Source organism: Euwallacea similis, chromosome 30 (assembly GCF_039881205.1).
Source record: "Euwallacea similis isolate ESF13 chromosome 30, ESF131.1, whole genome shotgun sequence".
NCBI classification, from domain to species: Eukaryota; Metazoa; Arthropoda; class Insecta; order Coleoptera; family Curculionidae; genus Euwallacea; species Euwallacea similis.
Window position 1 is genome coordinate 602,287 of NC_089638.1, and position 17,288 is coordinate 619,574.

General features: G+C 34.8%; 2 protein-coding genes across 2 annotated transcripts in view; one reads left to right on the top strand and one right to left on the bottom strand.

Annotated features, from left to right (window-relative positions):
• Window positions 1-2,082, bottom strand: part of LOC136417886 (cytidine deaminase-like) — a 74,457-nt gene extending 72,375 nt beyond the window's left edge. Inside the window, exon 1 of the mRNA XM_066403751.1 lies at window positions 2,069-2,082. The gene's annotated coding sequence lies outside the window, so the exon portion shown is untranslated. The remainder of the gene's footprint in view (window positions 1-2,068) is intronic.
• Window positions 2,083-5,595: 3,513 nt separating this feature from the next.
• The window catches only part of stg1 (stargazin-like protein), a 223,071-nt gene continuing 211,378 nt past the window's right edge, over window positions 5,596-17,288 (top strand). Inside the window, exon 1 of the mRNA XM_066403730.1 lies at window positions 5,596-5,778. The gene's annotated coding sequence lies outside the window, so the exon portion shown is untranslated. The remainder of the gene's footprint in view (window positions 5,779-17,288) is intronic.

A 17,288-nucleotide genomic window follows, 5' to 3' on the forward strand; every position in this document is an offset into this window, starting at 1 on the left:
CCTTAGCATGTATTGAGAATAAGCAGTTATGTATAAGTAGAATTGCTGCAGGATACATTCTTGAACAGGGTGTGTTTAAGTTACAGATCTCTGGCATGGTGATAACGTGAACGGTAATAGATACAGCCTTGGCCAGTGGGAGAGAACTTCAGATCTACAAAATGCAAAAAATGGAAATTTTCGAGTTAAAAAATTTTCTTCCGAGTCGTTAAGTTATTAGTTACTTAGCGACTTTGCGAATTACTTCTTTCTTTTATAATCCTTCCACTTGACTTGGAGAAAGTCTTAGATAATTTTTCCTTGGTTTTAACACTAATGGTTGGTTCCGACAGGATGGCGCACCCACACATACATAATGCAAGAGTTGTGCAGGAATATATCACATAGATTGCACAGTGAAACTGCTCCCTTGAACGAACAACTTTTTTCCCATTTAACAAAGTCTTTTTATGGGGTTTACGAGATCCCTATATTGCTCTTGGAAGCATTGTATACGTAAATAAGCTAAAAATATTTCATGAATGCTACCAATGGAAGCACTGACTGGAAATATTAGTAACGGATATTCTCAGAAGGTGTTCTCTATCAGTGGGGATATTTTCAGAATGAGCTCTTCTCAAAAGTTGCTCTGACGACGTGCGTTATTTAGTTCTAGACACGTTTTAAATTTGCCATTTTTGGAAATTTATGATGCAATGAAGGAGCAGTTTTTACCAATTTGTCAGTCATTTTCAGATACTGTTCCAGATATTCATTCAACATCTTATAGAAAGTATAAAGTGGGTTGACTCCTATACGTCCTAGTCTATATTGTCGAAGTTTTCGTACTTGAGTCATAATCGCCGTAACCTGCCGTTCCAAGTTTCCTTTCTTCGCGCCAAGGTAATTCCCCTTATAAAATAACCTGGTCCCTTATTGTTTGGACAGCTAAAATATTCTGGAGTCTGTGGTAGTTTTCCAGATTTCACCGAGCCAAATTATATAATATAAAGCGGGCTCGGTGTAAGACTCCACTGAACGTGGCACAGTTTTAATTGCGCAAATTTGCCGAACTATTTAGAAGAACAATTTCTTTGAGCTTTTTAGGGAGGAGTAATTTTTCTTTTGTTTTACGAGGCAAGGCAAGCAGTCGTTTCTACTTTTCCTCCTTTGTGTGTATCTAAACGAAATCTCTCGTAAACTATCCAGAAAAATTGCGCTTGGTCCGGAAACCTCAGTTGAAAATAAGCATATCCAGCCAAACGTGAACACAAATTGAAAAGAATCGTAAAGTTGTTCATAAACCATGAGTAGTGGCGCATATACTCAAAGATAAGGTCCGCATTCGTTTTATATCTGGCTTTTTACAGGTCCCCATAACTTAAAACATTTTTGCCACTTTGACTTTGGTTTGGGTAAGGTACTTTTCCGCCGAAAGATAAAATCATTTATGCATCCTTATTGGATTATTCGCCGTGAACATGTGTGTTAATGTTAACGCACAAAATTTACGAGTGCAGAACAGGAAAATTCTCCTCATGTAAAGTTAAGGTTCGGTGAAAGTTTCGCGAAATTCACAACCCATATTGGGCCGGGAAGTGGAAACGATCTTGCGCTTTTCAAATTTATTTTCTTTAAAATTAAAAGAGTTCGCGTAATCCCTACTGACATAAAAATCCACACGAAATCCCTTACAAACACATATTGCCTTGCAGGCAGCCCCTCGCCTTTTGCCAGGAAACTAAGAATGTGTTTGCTGTTTTAATGTTTCCTGCGGAGTAAACATCCAATTCTGGTTACTGTTGTTAATGATGACTGAAATTAAAATTGTAGCAGAAAGTTAAACTCCATGGAGTATAGAAAATAGAGTTGAAAACGTACGATATATGTATCTTTTCTTCGCGTGGAGAAAACTTTGAAAAATCTTGAGTGTTTGAAGTTTCAAAGTCAAAGAGTGAAAGTCGCAGTTTTGTGATTATGGATTTTCGAGCTGTAAATTATGGTTTCGAAATTAGTAGGTCAAAAGTGTTGCAATACGCCGACTAGTTTAGTGGGAGTCGGTTCGAAGCAAATTTATTTGAAAATGGACCTGTTTAGCAATAAAGTTTGAAAAATATTTTTCTTGTTCAACCTTCTTTAAGTCCTGCTTGTTTCCTCGGAATTGCGTCTGTCACATTATTGACTTAATTGCAATTAAATGCAAAACTTCTAAACAAGAATTTTGCAGTTAATAATGCAATTTTTTTGCCGGTTTTTAGCGAAAAACTGCATTATGTACGCAGGCGCTTTCACTGTTTTAAAATGATTTTTTTAGATTATAGAGAACCTTTACGGTGCATAATATATTACTAACATAACGTTCACGAATGAAAAAGTAGAGCTTTCAGGTAGAAATTGGAAGAGGATGTTGGGCAAGAAGTTTCACAAAGGTCAATATCTTCCTTATGGAATTTAAGTATATCCTTTTTGGACCATCTGTATTAACCGCAATAATAATTGCGAAGTTTTGACTCTTTTCAAATGTCCGATATGATATTTAAAAAATAGTCGGCATTGTTCGCATTTAATCGCGCTTCATTAACATCTCAAAAACGGGTGGAAATAGCTGTATAGTACAATATCCGTGTGAAAAGTGTCCTTACTTTTAATCTAGAATCCTAAATTGTCAGAAAACAGGACGTCCTAGTTAAAAAGTTTGTGCCACATTACTATAGAAGGAGCAATGCTGCATCTTTCACAATATTTGAAAAATATAAAGCACTTTTAAGCCCGTTTCGTGCTATAACAACACTCACGCTTGACTGAAGCAGAACTTTAAATTTAATATATACATTGAAAAGCAAGCAGTGTGTTCACACTAAAGTGAGCACCCTGCTACTATGCATTCAAATGAGCATCGCATTCATTTTGAATGTGAGCGTGAGCGTCGTTTGACCTGTAGAATGAATTAAACGGACTGCACTTACTAATATGACTGAAACTTCACGGCAATTCTCCCAAACCGTGAAAGTTCTCTTGAGTGTGGCACATCCTGTATAGGCATTCTAAAGTGTGCATATCAGAATGGGGGCACCTAAGCGGATTTATACACTTTATAAATATTTCCTCACATATAAATGAGTTGATTTCCAAAGGGACACGATGTTGTATACTCGAGGGTTTTAATAAATGGCCCCGGCAAGTTTCATTTCGCAACTTTGCTCCTTTTTATATTTGAGCAAAGTACGTAAAACGTTGCTAAGTTAAAAAGTTTAGTCTTGATGGAAGCTTGTTATCGCTTTTCTTTTCTAACAACTTTTTTCTGCTTGATTTTGAAGGACTCGCTGTACAAAACGGATTAAATATGCATTTTCCTGCAAGAGTGCGCTGCAGCGCACTTTAACGCACGTGTGTGGTAAAAAGTTTTATCGCGCGTAAATCAAAGTGACATGTGCCTGTATCATGACTCGAAATAGTAAAGTTCACATGCATTCGCTCATAGGAAAATATACCTGAGACGTAAGAAAGTCTCTTCACTCCACATGAATGCTGTTCGATTAACTTCAATCAATATGTAATGTAATTCGCATCATTTTCCGCACTTGTTAGATAAATAACTATAGGTAAACAAATATTTAAGCTTCTTAGTGAATGGATGTCAGTAGTACCTAATTCCTTTTGTAAAGTATTTTAGTTAAGGTATTATTTTCATATGAAACTCATATGGGGTAGCTAACATTCGACTATATATCATTAAAACTGGGATAAAATTTTATTTTCTCACTTTCTATTTGTCCGTACCTATTTTATCGCTGTGATCAAATTAATTGAAAAATGTTGCTTTAGCTCTAATTACAATTACAAGAATTTTAGAACAAAGTAGCATTTTTTGCGCCAATATGTGAAGTTCTTTTCGTTAAGTTATGAACACTTGTTCAAATAAAGTGAAAATTAATACGGATTAGTCGGAAGTATTAAGCATTAATAATACACAACACGGGCTGAAGGCAATGCTAGGTTTGCAACAGCTGCTTTGCAAAGTTCCCTAAGGCGGCAAATAAAATACCGAAGCTTGGAGCAACTGAAAGGAAAGGGAAATAATAGTAAATGAAATTCTGCCTAGTAAGGCGAATATACAATATTTATTAATAAATATACGAAAGGAGGAAACGTAAAGAATACATCAGTCCTCGTAATTCGTCTCCCATTTGAAGTTAACTGAATAAAAATATTTTAAATCATGGACTTGAATTTTTAAAATCTTCGAAATTGTGTAACAAAAAACATTTGATGTCCGCTTTGATTACAAAGGACAAAATAGAAACGTTTTTATAAAATTTCAGGTTTTTAAAATATATCCGAAAATGATTGGAATTTTTAAATTTTAATACGGCATATTCTTGTTTCAAATCGACCACGTCCCAAAAACCTTAAGTAAATTTTCCGCTAGTAGGAAGCACTTTCAGTGGACTTTTCATTTAGAATGGAAGATTCAGACTTTGCCTTATAGCATCTTTGTCGAATATGGGATATAGTGAATAGAAGGGTATGTGACAAAATGTCCTTATTAAATACCAGCAAACCAATTTGTCTAAATTCTTATATTTGGGGAGTAGAACGTTCTTAGGGAATGACCCATGAATGACGTAAAAATGATGCATGTGTCATAACCTGGTATATGATAGAGCTGTTGTGACAGGTCATTTTGACGTCAACCTCTGGGAATATTCTCCTAAACTAGGTAATTTTAAGCATTTAATTGTCATAATTTGGAAGCTAGGCGAGTTATGTTGTTTTTCTTAAATTAACCTATATTAGTGTATCTGTAAAAAATTTAGAGGTCTGACCATCCTTGTGTAGGTCATCCCAAGAATGAGAATCTAAGAATGTCTAACTTGCGAAAATCCGGTGAGCCTTGTTTGAGAATTCGACTTCCAAATTTTGGTACTAAAATTCGCTTGTGATAATTAACTTGGATAAAATAGTTGAATACGAGTTGCTTCCTCATTAATGATCCCATTTCGTCCCCAATAAAACACCATAATCTGAACGAAAAGTAGATACAATAGCAGCTAGTTCTCTAATTACAAGAGCCAACTGCACTTTAAGACCTAAGGCAAGCCGAAATCCAAAGATATTTAAGTGAGAGCAATTTAACACAGGGGACCGTTTTCGCTAAACGTATAATGGCTCTTATAAATAGTGCAAATTGGGAGTTGAAGGCTCTGAAATAACGTTCACCTTAACTTATTCGGAGTTTAATTTTGTTCCATGTTGCAACAACGGCCATAGTTTCATCCGCGTTAATTAATCGTGGGCTTTTGAAATTGGACAAAACACCCAGCAACAAGTATTCAGCCAATTTTAGGCAGGTAGAAATTTCCAGAGTCGGAAACTTTCTTCCAAAAGGATGAATGCATATTCTAATCCACTGTTTGTGTGATCAATAAAAATCCTCATTAAAGTTCGCTTAATCTCGGTCGACCGCACAATACAATCTTAATCTGTTATCTATTATCAGTGCCCTAAAAGTTTGTTCTTTACACAAAATTCATGGTAAATTTGGGGCGCAGGCGTTTATGTATACAGGCTTCGTAAAGGGCGGTTGACGCCGGATTTTCAGTCAGTTAAGGGCTCCATGTCCGCGGTCGGTGTAGCTGGGGCTGCTGCAGCTTTTAAAGGACTCCCTTTACGTAGATCTCGTCCTTGGTAATGGGGCTGTAACATTTCTTGACGCATGCAAATTACTGTTGACTGTAGTGAAGTGCGAGGTGTTATTGTTCGCTGTTGGCCCTATGACAGAGTCGAGATTCTTTTCAGGTTAGTCCGAGATTTTGTTCTTAAGACTAAGGAAACTCGAAGAGCTCTAACTCGAATTTGAAGTTTTGCGGGTCTAGAGTATCCTCAATTTCTTTAATTTGAGTTAGTGATGAATTTAAAGGGTATTTGAAAATCGCTTTTCAATTAAGAACATGTTTTCGAAGTTATGCAGTTGAATGGTATTGATGACTTAAAACTTTATGATTTTAATAAGATTCTTTTTGATAGTGGTAGAAAAGGATTTACTTGAGATAAAATTATTATTCGCAACTTCTTCAATGTTTATGCTAATAACAATAGTATGGTGATGAGTAATGCAAACTGCACTTTGTTAAAAAAGGCTTTGAATGGCGAGCTTATGGAGATACCTATGTTCCAGGTAATGGAAGAGACTCCCATTATGTATATTCTTTATTGAAAAATAACAAATTGTTGAACAAATTAAAGATTAATGATTGGTAATGAAAATAACAACTTATTTGACACCTGTATAAACTTCCGGAAACATGAAGCAACGCCCCTTTAAGGTTCGCTTACTCGGCAGCTAGTTATTTTTTAGCTGGCAGATGGCAAGATGATTATCTGTTCCTAAGTAGATTATTCTAGGTAGATTCAAACTATCATTTTTTTTTCTTTATAAGACTATGAAAATTGTATGAGTTTTAATGGCTGTTCTTCAATTTGAGGTTTTTCATATCTAGAGGAGAACTATTTTAATTTGTGATGACAAATTTTAGGTACTACTTGAAAATTATTTTTGAACCAATAAATGTTTTAATTATTTTGGTTTTAATGAGATTTTATGACTAAAATTAGTCATGCTTTTAACACAAATTCGCCTCATAAAGCATTGTTTTGACATTTTTTTGGACCTGAATAAAAATGCTCGACTAACGAAGACGCTTCAAAGTTTCTTTGCAACATTATTCATATTTTTATATAGGTTTAGTTAACAACTGTTTGATGAAGTATATTATAAATAGGCAACTTAATAGATTAATCTTATTGATAATTTTAATAAAAAATCGCTTTTCAACTTTAAACCGATTTACCACTCCCCAAAGATTTTTCCCTTAGTCAACACAGATTTATTCTTTAATCTCTATCAATCATATTTAGTTCCATTAATCTTAATATAACCCGACAAAGGTTTGCCCTTTTACTTAATGTCGTGGGTGTTTATTGCATTAGAATGCGCCTCTCTAGGATGACCTGAAATGGAAATATTGTGAGCCTAATAGCATTGCCGCCCTCAATAGATCCATATTTGGCTTCCAGTTTGGGTATTTGTATAATACTCGACATTAAACATGAGATTCAATATTATTTGACGTTATTATATGTAAATGAACAGGTATTTGCAATCACTGCAATGAACGAGTAAAATTTAATGTTTTAGTTAGCTTGCATATTATATTTAATTTTCCATGACCACCCAATTTGTACAGAGTGGTCTTCGTGTACGGACATTTCGGAACTGTTGCTTTATTCCAATATATTATGTAGTCAATAAAATTGTTATAACTCTTGCATAAAATATACTTATATCATTTGTAGATCTAATTCTCTGTATTCCGAACTTTCTCTTAATAATTTATTTTTATGGTTCGCGTCCATCCTTCTGTTTCATATTTTTGGCAAAATCCCATGCAGCGAAGGGAACCATTAATTTACATGTGCTTTACGATTTCTTTGTAATGTTTGATTGCCTTGATGGTGATGAAGTGTTAAGTTTGATACTCTCTACAGTGCCAAACAATCAACTTGATGTTTTATGATTAGTCCTCTATTCTTCACCCTCACTAAAATCTCGTATTTTCTCCAAAACAACAATGTAATGTATGCCTGTTAAAACTAGCTTCTGGGCCCACTCTGAGCTAAAGAGATGTTCTTGGATTGAGATTCCGTCCTTATTTTATGCTGGTTGCTCGCCTTAAATAGTAATTTTTAATGCTTATTCATTTAACATGGTAAACGAAGAGTAATGAACGTTTGGTGGTCTAGGATTACTACTGTTAAAACTGGACAGAAGGAAACGGTAAAAGAAGAAGCAAAGAAGGGAATATTAAACGAGAGAGTTAACTGAAAAATATTTACATCTAGACCTGCAGAGATAGTTTAAGAAGAGAGAGCTTACTCTAGAAAGGTCAAATACTAAATTATAAATACATAGAAAGTAAGGTACTGCTAACGCTGCATTAAAAACGGGGACATTTTACTTGTAGAAATCGATAGGAAATTCAATAAATTTCAGATCATCTGAGCTGTGTACTAAAGAAAAAATGCAATCATTCCTACTAAAAAAGTCAGTCTATATTACTTTAAAATAAAAAGATGAAGGCATCCACTACAAAGTAATCGAAGTGCCTACGTCTCGGATAAAGGCCTTGGAAACAAGAAACCTCACAGGGCTTGGGAAATTATTGCCTGTCCTAAAATGGAAGAAAATTGGGGCTACATCAGAAAAGGACATTATAATTTTGTAAATTTACCGCATAACATGAATGAGCAGATATGAATGAAAGACCTGAATATAATTAAGGAAAATTCATGTATGTCTCATCCATCTATTTTAGGAGTGTTTAATGGGTAGATTCAAAATAGCTCAAAGCCAAGTAAAATTGACTGTTTTCGTTGACAAATGGAAAAATTAGCAATCAGACCTCCATATTGTGATCCTCACTTTTAACAATTCCTTGGAAAAAGATTGTTTAGACATGCGTCTGTCCTTCGATTAAAGTAATTTGAATTTAATGGTTTCTAATATTATGGTGCTTATGTCTTTCTCAAAGCAATATTGCTATATCTGTTTTTAATACACAATATTGCGCTGATAAGTGTGGATTGAAAGAACTGAACATAATGGCCTATTTTGTGATGAAACAGAGCGACAGTTTCTCATTCATTTTCGCTTTTGCCATAAAAAAGTTACCCTTTGAATTGAATCTACATTTTGAAAAGTTTACAGAAAATCGTTGTTATTTCAAGAAACTGAAAACACTTTTTCATCATGAAGTGCGAGTCAAATTGAATCATTTTTCTCTTTGCAGAATGAAACCGGCGATAGATATTTAGTTTCTCATATTTTCTTCTTCATTAAGTAATAAATGCGAAGTCTGATGAAAAGCATCTGCCTAGGGGAAGTTCCCGTTATTTTGGTATTCTACATAGTTTTGATAATGCATAGATGAGTGGATTAAAAAAAGGAAATCGTCAGAGCTTTTACATTTACATTATCCACTTAAACATTTTAAGTAGGCATTATAAACTCACTGATGCGGGATATGAATTCTGTAATTCGCCAGGTTAAAACGGCCACCTACTGGCAAAAATTCTCCATTTAAACTCTATTCCGCTTCTCATCGTTCCCATATATCCTGATTAGGGTTAAGTATTCTTAAAACGCGAAAAGTTACTGAGTTTTCACTTCAGTAATCCCGAACTTTTTGCGGTTTCGGGTAAATACCTCCTTTTGATTTACGGACCGGGCATAAATTTGAATAAAATTACACTGATATCAAGCAGGAGCTGCTGTTTTATAGGGAGATGTTTTTCGATAATGCGAAAGTTCCCAAGTTTTATTAAATTTTTCACTTTCGAGGGAGGAATGAAACGCCAACTCTGACATAGAGACTTGTTTGCCTTTCTTTCGATTCCCCTCTTCTCGTGTATACCAAGATATAACGAGGAGCAAATACGTCTGTTGGGCGACTTTTATGTTAATGAAGACTTAACATTACCAAGATTCATATTCGAAAACATTTCTATTGACTTTACATTATTATGCCGAACATTTACGGCTTATTTTCTGATGTCATTCTATTCGTTTCACTAATGCTTTGTGGCAGGCTGACACATATTCCAGTTTCAATAGTTTCAAAGTAGAACATATGTTACGTTTTATATCCGGATACAAGGGAAGCTGAATTGACACAAGCCAAACATGGAAAAGGGCTTTATTAACCTCGAGAGAAATGAATGAAGTAGATGGATATGAGAAGGAGGTATATACATTTAAGCTCCACGTCTTTATTTTATATTGTGACACACAAGGAGTTTTTGGTCTGTAACTTTAACAAGATAGAAATTCAGCACTTACGGGCAGCTGCTATATAACGAACCTTTATAGTCCTATACAATCGTGTAAAATTTTAGTATTTGCATGATATCCATTTGTGATGTAGAATTTCGAGATGTAAAAAAAAACAAATGTTATCCCGGAGATTGGCAGAATTAATATTTTGATCAATTGATGATGGAACAGCAGTAGATCGTAGAAAAGGTATTTTACACAATTTAAAAGTAAGGCATGTGACCTTGTTTACTAACGTTACTTACGAACTTATCTTTCGCTTGTAACATGCTTTTTCCTATTCTCGTAGTGACACATAGTAATAGCTTCATAACAATTAGCATCTCTACGTAATTGGTATGGATATCAATTAAGCTATTTAAGCAGAAACGAGAGCTTTTGGTGTGTGCAAAATATATAAATATAGCTAATGATAATTAGATGCAGCAATCAGACCCGAAGTAGTTAAGCAAGAATCCAATATACCTTAAGAGGTTCAATTATTCAGCAATTTAAATAAACGTTCTCTGAGAGCGATAATTAATTTTTGAAGCGGCCGACTCGCTTCAAAGCAGGAAATCAATTCGTTAAAGGCGAAGATGTCGCGGCCGTGTTTAGGCCATTTACCTAAAACGACGAAACGAGAAGAATAATGGAAAAAATAATTTGATGGGATTTCTTCCAAGGAACATTTACCATTTCTCTTCGAGTGGGCAGTTGCTTCTGGAATCTTCCACCCAATAAATTTTATTTGAATTGAGACGGAACAAAATTTATATTCTATGGAAAATCCAATAATTACTATGGATAGTTCGTTGGGTGATTAAGCAATTTCTTGTTGCATATTCTCTTAACTTGTCAACGACTTGAAAATGAGTTTCATTCTAAAAACACACGAACTATTGGAACTTTGTATCTAACCCCATTAACAAGGGTGGATTATGATCCCACGTGCCTCCTGGAAAAAGTTTTTGAGTTTTATCTGCCCAAAAACCAAGCACTTTCCGACTACGGACGCTTTTACTTTTTTCATATTTACGTTAATAGGGCAAGCTCGATGGCCTAATGACTGTACCACTTGATACACTTGATTCAGACAGGCCGGGTTCCCCCGATCGGATGGGAGAGGCCGCAATTTTCCGGTCGAACCTGAGTGGCTGGAGTCTCTCGGTTAGACCTCGACGGCCTGGATTCTCCTGAAGGAATTCTGGAAGTCTATTCTCCGATACCTCTAACTTGCACTATACTTGCCTCATGGGCTTAATATATATATTTTATTGGCACGCGATAATAACCTACTTACCGCATTTCTATTATTAAATCTGAAACAATTTAATGATCAGATTTTCGATATTTTTCTCTGATCTTCTCAGATTTATCGCTTTTATCACACACACTAAATATGGTTCTTTCAACTTAATGGGTCACATCAATATGCATTAGACTATCAACGTTAAAAATGGGAAAACATGAAAAATTCTCTTCTAAAGATTTTATGTTTCGAATATACGACCGTTTGGTTCCGACGAGATTTTCCCTAAATCATCCAATAAAAATTTTACGGGCATATCCTTTATTATCCACACCACTCCGTGGATTAAATATTTATTCTCCATGTTTTCACGCAGTATTGGATGATATGTTAAAAATCTCTAGATTACCTAATTTTATTCCTGATTAAGTTTGTAGAGGGTGTCCTGTACCACCGAAGATTGAAGACAGCCGAATTTTGCTCTTCTCCTAAATCATCTTATGTATTTTTCTTCGCAGACAAGTAATGACGTGAACCTTTCTATAAATAGGTTGCGATATTACATGTTGTCATCTACATTTTACATTTTATTGAATTATTGAATAATATTTTTTTAATAAGACTTGTAGTTTTAGAAATAAAAATGAATAGAATTTTCAGCTAATTTTAGGTTTAACCGAATATCCCAAAAACAAAAAACTAAATGGAAGCGATGTATATTACATCGTATAGTTAAAAGGCTCCAATTTTTTTTTTCTTTTTTTTAAGCGTTTTGAAGATACCAATAATGTCACAAGGCATTTTGGAACATCCTCTATATAGGTAGATGTAAGTATTATAGGTTCAATTTAATTGTAGACAGATATGATGTGTCATCTTTGCCTTTATTCCAACTCAAACATTTCTTAGTATGTACGTCATATTATTAATCATATCACACGCGGACCAGTTTCATTCGGAGGACTTTTATTTGATCAAGTTCGTAATACTTTTTTCACCCCCTAGTGCGTAAACGTTTTACGCACGATATTTTTTCAATTATGTACGTGCACGTAGACTAATATTGTACCTAGTCATTTAAAAAAAATGGTTAAAAAGTTAACAGGCGTTATTTTTACTTTACGAACCGTTGCCAAGAGCTACGAGCGTTATTGTAACTTTACGGCCCGTTCCCGTGAGCGACGGGTGGTAAATCATAACGCCTGCTGGTCGTAAATTCATTGTTCCCACCATTGAAACTAAGTGCATGTAGGTATTTTTATTTTAGGCACAAGCAATTAATTTAACAGCGTTTGTAAACATTAAATTGATTTTATGCAGTGTCCAATGTGTATACGGTCCTCTGAAAACAATTTTTTACATATGACCATAGGCAGTACCACGCTATATTCTCCGTTTAAAAATTCAATTACACAAGGGCGTAGTCATTTTATGTAGGTATTTACCATGCTCTTTCCTAGATAAGCGTGTGAATACGAAAAATGGTTGTATTCAGTATTCGTTTGAATGTCGAAACCATAATAAACAAAAAAGGGTAACAACTTCATAAACCAAGAACCAGCTCAGATCACGACACTCGTTTTACGACTTTCTGACTTTCGTATTCTTCACGAATAGAAGTTAAATGTAGTATTTATAGCAATTTGGCATAGTGTGACCATAGATGGTAGATATTTTGGAACTCCAAATAGCAATGTTTAGAATTCAGGCCCAGGACAATCAATACTGATTAAAGTTATAAGAAGCTACAGATAATCTTAGAACATAAAAGGAATTTCTCATAAGAATTTGGTTGAAATTAATCCGGATTAATACTGATAGAACTTGATCGACTGAATTAATTTTTGGAATTCCAAATTCAAACTTTTAGAATCCAAAACAATTAAAACAGATTAAAACCTTAAAATAATTTCGGGATTTAATAAGAATATTCTGACAAAAACCTGTTCAAATAAGTCCGATTTCCGTATAAAAACTTATATTTTCCAGATTCATTTAAACTTGTTAAAACCACGAAGTTTATTTGCGGTTTACTGTGGAATTCCTTATAAAACCTCTTTCTCTTGAAGCTTTCGTCATTGCATTAGGAACTTTAATTTAGGAGGAAGAATTCCATATTAGTACAAGTTAAGCTTATCAATCAAAATAAAAATTATATATCTTTTTTATTTGGTTTAATCCGACGTTTTCAAGAAAGAACGTTAACGTCGTGAAGTAAATATTGGCGACTTAAGAATGAGAACACTCTCTCAGCTTTATTTGAAATGCTCTGCGATTTTATCTATTGATTTCTTTTCCATTGACATTTATTAGGCATCGTGGATTAACAACATCTTCAGCACAGGAATTATTTTTTACCGGTTTCAACTTCCAAACTAACGACTTATTTCGTTACAATAAGTTACAATGGACCATTTTTCACTTCGCTTCTCGATTATTGCTCCTCTGACGGTGATAAAACTACGAACTTGTTTCTGAAGAAATATTCTAGAGCTGCTCCGAAAAAAAATTGAATATACAAGTGAATCGCCAGGGATTCTCATATACTTGAAGGTCCTTTTGGAAACGACTCGAACAGACCTAAAATTGCCCACGCGCTGAACCACCCTCGTTTCTTCTAATATTTACTCCAGAATAGGCGAGGGCCGACATTCATAGCTTCTTAAAAGAAAAAAATACAGGAACGAAGTTTCAAATTTTCTCATAAATTGTTAATAGGTATAGAGAAGTGAAATTTGATACTGACTTTTTTTTGTTATTCAGCTCTGTTTATGCCATTTCATATTATCACTAAATATGGGATATAAAGCCTGAAAATTCTCTAATTCCATAAAAGTCTAAATTCTCCGTAGAATGAGGATCTTCAGTTATGCCCTTAACTTTTGACCTTAAAAATTTTCCGGAATTGTCCTTAACAGGTGTCCGAGAGTTTGATCAAAAAATAATCGAGCGAAATTACAAGCGTATGCGGGAGAGCAAAAATTCCAACTTCTCCGGTGTTCCATTGATATTCGAGGCAGATAAGGGCAATAAATTCGCCCCGTTTTAATTTAAACCTGATGGATAACTGGTATTAGAATTTTCGATTGTATATTTTATTGCCCGATCCCGTGTCGCGACATTTCCCTGCCGTTATGATGAAAGATTAAGTGGTCGGGATATTTTCGTGCTGTTTAATTAAAATTTCTCTTCCTGGTGCAAGTTCATCCTCCAGGAAGATATACCGGGTGTTATCTAACTACGCGTTGAAAATTTAAGAGCGTAATCTTTGATGAATTTCAAGTGGAAAATGTCTAACAAACAAATGTCCGCAAACGCTTCGTTTTCAAAATACAGGGTGTTAAAATATACCAAAAAAAGTTTTTCTTTAATATTTCAAATATGGCTCAAATTGAATTTTTTTATAAATATTTCTGACTTTCACAATGGTAGCTAGTTTATAATCAGTGCAAGGTTTACTTAAGACAGATGTATTGTAAGTAATGGTGGTCATTTTCAACAGTTCTTATAATATAAAATTAATATTTTTTCTTGATTTTGAAATAAATAAACTTTGCATTAATGAAGTATTAATAAAGCATTCCTGCAATTTTTTTCGGTTCTTTTTGGAATAAAGAACGTAAAAATCGGTCTTAACTGACGGGAAATACAGCGTCGTACATTTCGCGTGTAAATTGAATAATAAAGATATTCCAAGTGTATACCACTGTCGCATGGAAAATATCTGAGTACATGTAAATATGGGGCTCTTTATTACTCATTCGCATGCTAAAATTTAAAAATTCAGTTTAAGCCATATTGGAAATATTCAAGAAAAACGTTTATTTTTTGGCATATTTTATTGTCTTTTGAAAACGAAGTATTTGCGGATATTTCTTTATTAGATGTTTTCTACTTGAAATACATTCAAGATTACACCCTTCAATTTTTTACACGTAGTTAGGAAACACCCTGTGTAACTATGGGATTGTAGTCGGCCATTTGATTAGCCCTGAAATAAGGATTTTACATTTAGAAAATATTTTTAAACTCTCCATTTCCTATCATCTCCATGGTTTGAATTTTTTTGCATCTTTTTATACTCGTAATTCGAATTTACGTAGGTAGGAGCTAGCACGTATGCCCACATCTGCCCTCGTACCGTTCACTTTTCAATTCAAACAGTCAAATTGCCAACGTTTTATAACTTTGCTGCCGAAACATTCAAACCAATTCCATTAACAGGGGAAGATCATGTTCCCACGAACCCCCCGCACGTTTATCAGCGATTTCCACATGCGACTACTTTTTGAGGAATACTCATATTCAAAATATTTTAAAATCAATTTAAAGTCAACTGCAGTTTTCATGTAAACTTATGCTGTGTTTACATTTTAATAATAGGAAATATGCTTCGTTCCTACGAAAGTTATGAAAAATGTGGAGACAAATATAAAGCGGAGCTCTGTCATAACAGCTAACAAACTAACTCTCTCCACCCCATAATTCGTTTTTCATGTATCCCTCTCCTACTCGATAAACACAATAAGCATGTGCTCCATATTCCGTCGTAAATTCTTGTCTCGAGAGTGGAACAGCGCTTTAAGCTGGAGCAGCTTTCGCTCCCTTTCCCGAATGTGTGTATCATTACTTATGGAAAGACGGGAAAATTGACAGGCCTTAGGCTTGGAAAAGGAGAAAATATATCGATGGTAGGCTCCCGCTGGATTAAAATGTGGTCCAATACACCTAGACACTTTGAAGAGCAAATATTTCTTATCAATGCTTACCATCGGTCTCGTTTTAGTCGCCATAGCAGGAAAGTTCAAATAAATATTTTTCCTCGAGGCCAAGATCCTCCAGTTCTAGAAAAACCCTTTGCAAAATAAAGAAATAGCGGACTAGTTTCCTGCAGGACAAGGGCCATTAGGCGAAGTGATTTCTCCCCTAGGAGGTCGGTCCACCGTAGGGCAGAATTTCTGTTTTGTTTGTATTTGTAATTCAACCTTATGAATACGTTGACCCACTGCGTCCTTATAATGGTCGTCCATGTCAGGTTCTTCTATTAAATAAGCCAGTTTGTTTAATGACTCCACGGAGGTCTCCAATGCGAAATGAAAAAAGACCGCAACAATTTGTCTGAAAGTTTTATTTGTCCTGGATTGGATGACCATCCTGAAGGTTTAGTCGTAACATATGTGTCTAAAATTGGAAAAGGTGAATTTTACCTGATGAGATAAGATCTGCTCGGTGCTTAAAAAGTATTTATCCGCAACGGATATTAATTTCATAATTTTTATATACCCTTCTTAATAATGCAACGTGAAAAGTATATGGAATCTTTAAAAATGGAAACCCGAGTACCACAAATTTCTTGACTTCCATAAATTCGCCTCTTTCCCCAAATGAAATTTGGTTACTCTCGCTGGCATTTATCGAGAACGATTGAACTTTATCCAATTATGCACATAGACTGGTGGTGAGGAACAGCGAAAGTTAATTCAGGCCTATGAGTCAGTCTGGATGTTATAAACGGTTCTGAAGTAGTTGAAAGAACATAATTTTGATGTGCATCACATATGAGCATTATCCGCTGTTATGAATCGTAAGATTCCAGTTCTAGCACCTGTCATGGAGCATAATCTTAGCAGGTGCTTATTTTTCTCACGGATAAAGATAATTATGAAATCTCAGCATCTAGATGTAAATATTTCAAACCTGGAGGGGTACTGAACTTGAGCACCTTCATAATCTATAGTTAGCTATAGTTATAGCTACGTCGCTAATTTTAAGTATGAAACCACGCCATTTTGACTGTACACTTAACTGTAATAGATGGCTCCCGTTAGGGATCCCAGTCTTCTATTTGTTTCTTAGCGTCCTTCTGAAGTGCACAACTTATATGACACTTTCTCAAAATATGCGCTTTGGGGGAGATCACTAAGTTTAACAAAGAAAACAATTCTTTTCGGCTAGGCATTTACAGTAGTAAGGGCGATTTTTATTTCTTCGTAATTCTTAACGCGAGGAAGTAATATACCGTTGATAATAAACTTTGATTTATAGCCTCATCAAAAAGAGTTTCAGTTCATTTTGCTGAAAGCAGTTATTCATAGGATTTACCTTCGAGTTTTTAACTTAAGACCTCAAATTCGTTGCTTTTTTGACAGAACCAGCGATTTTCACTTACGATATTGAAGTACAGTA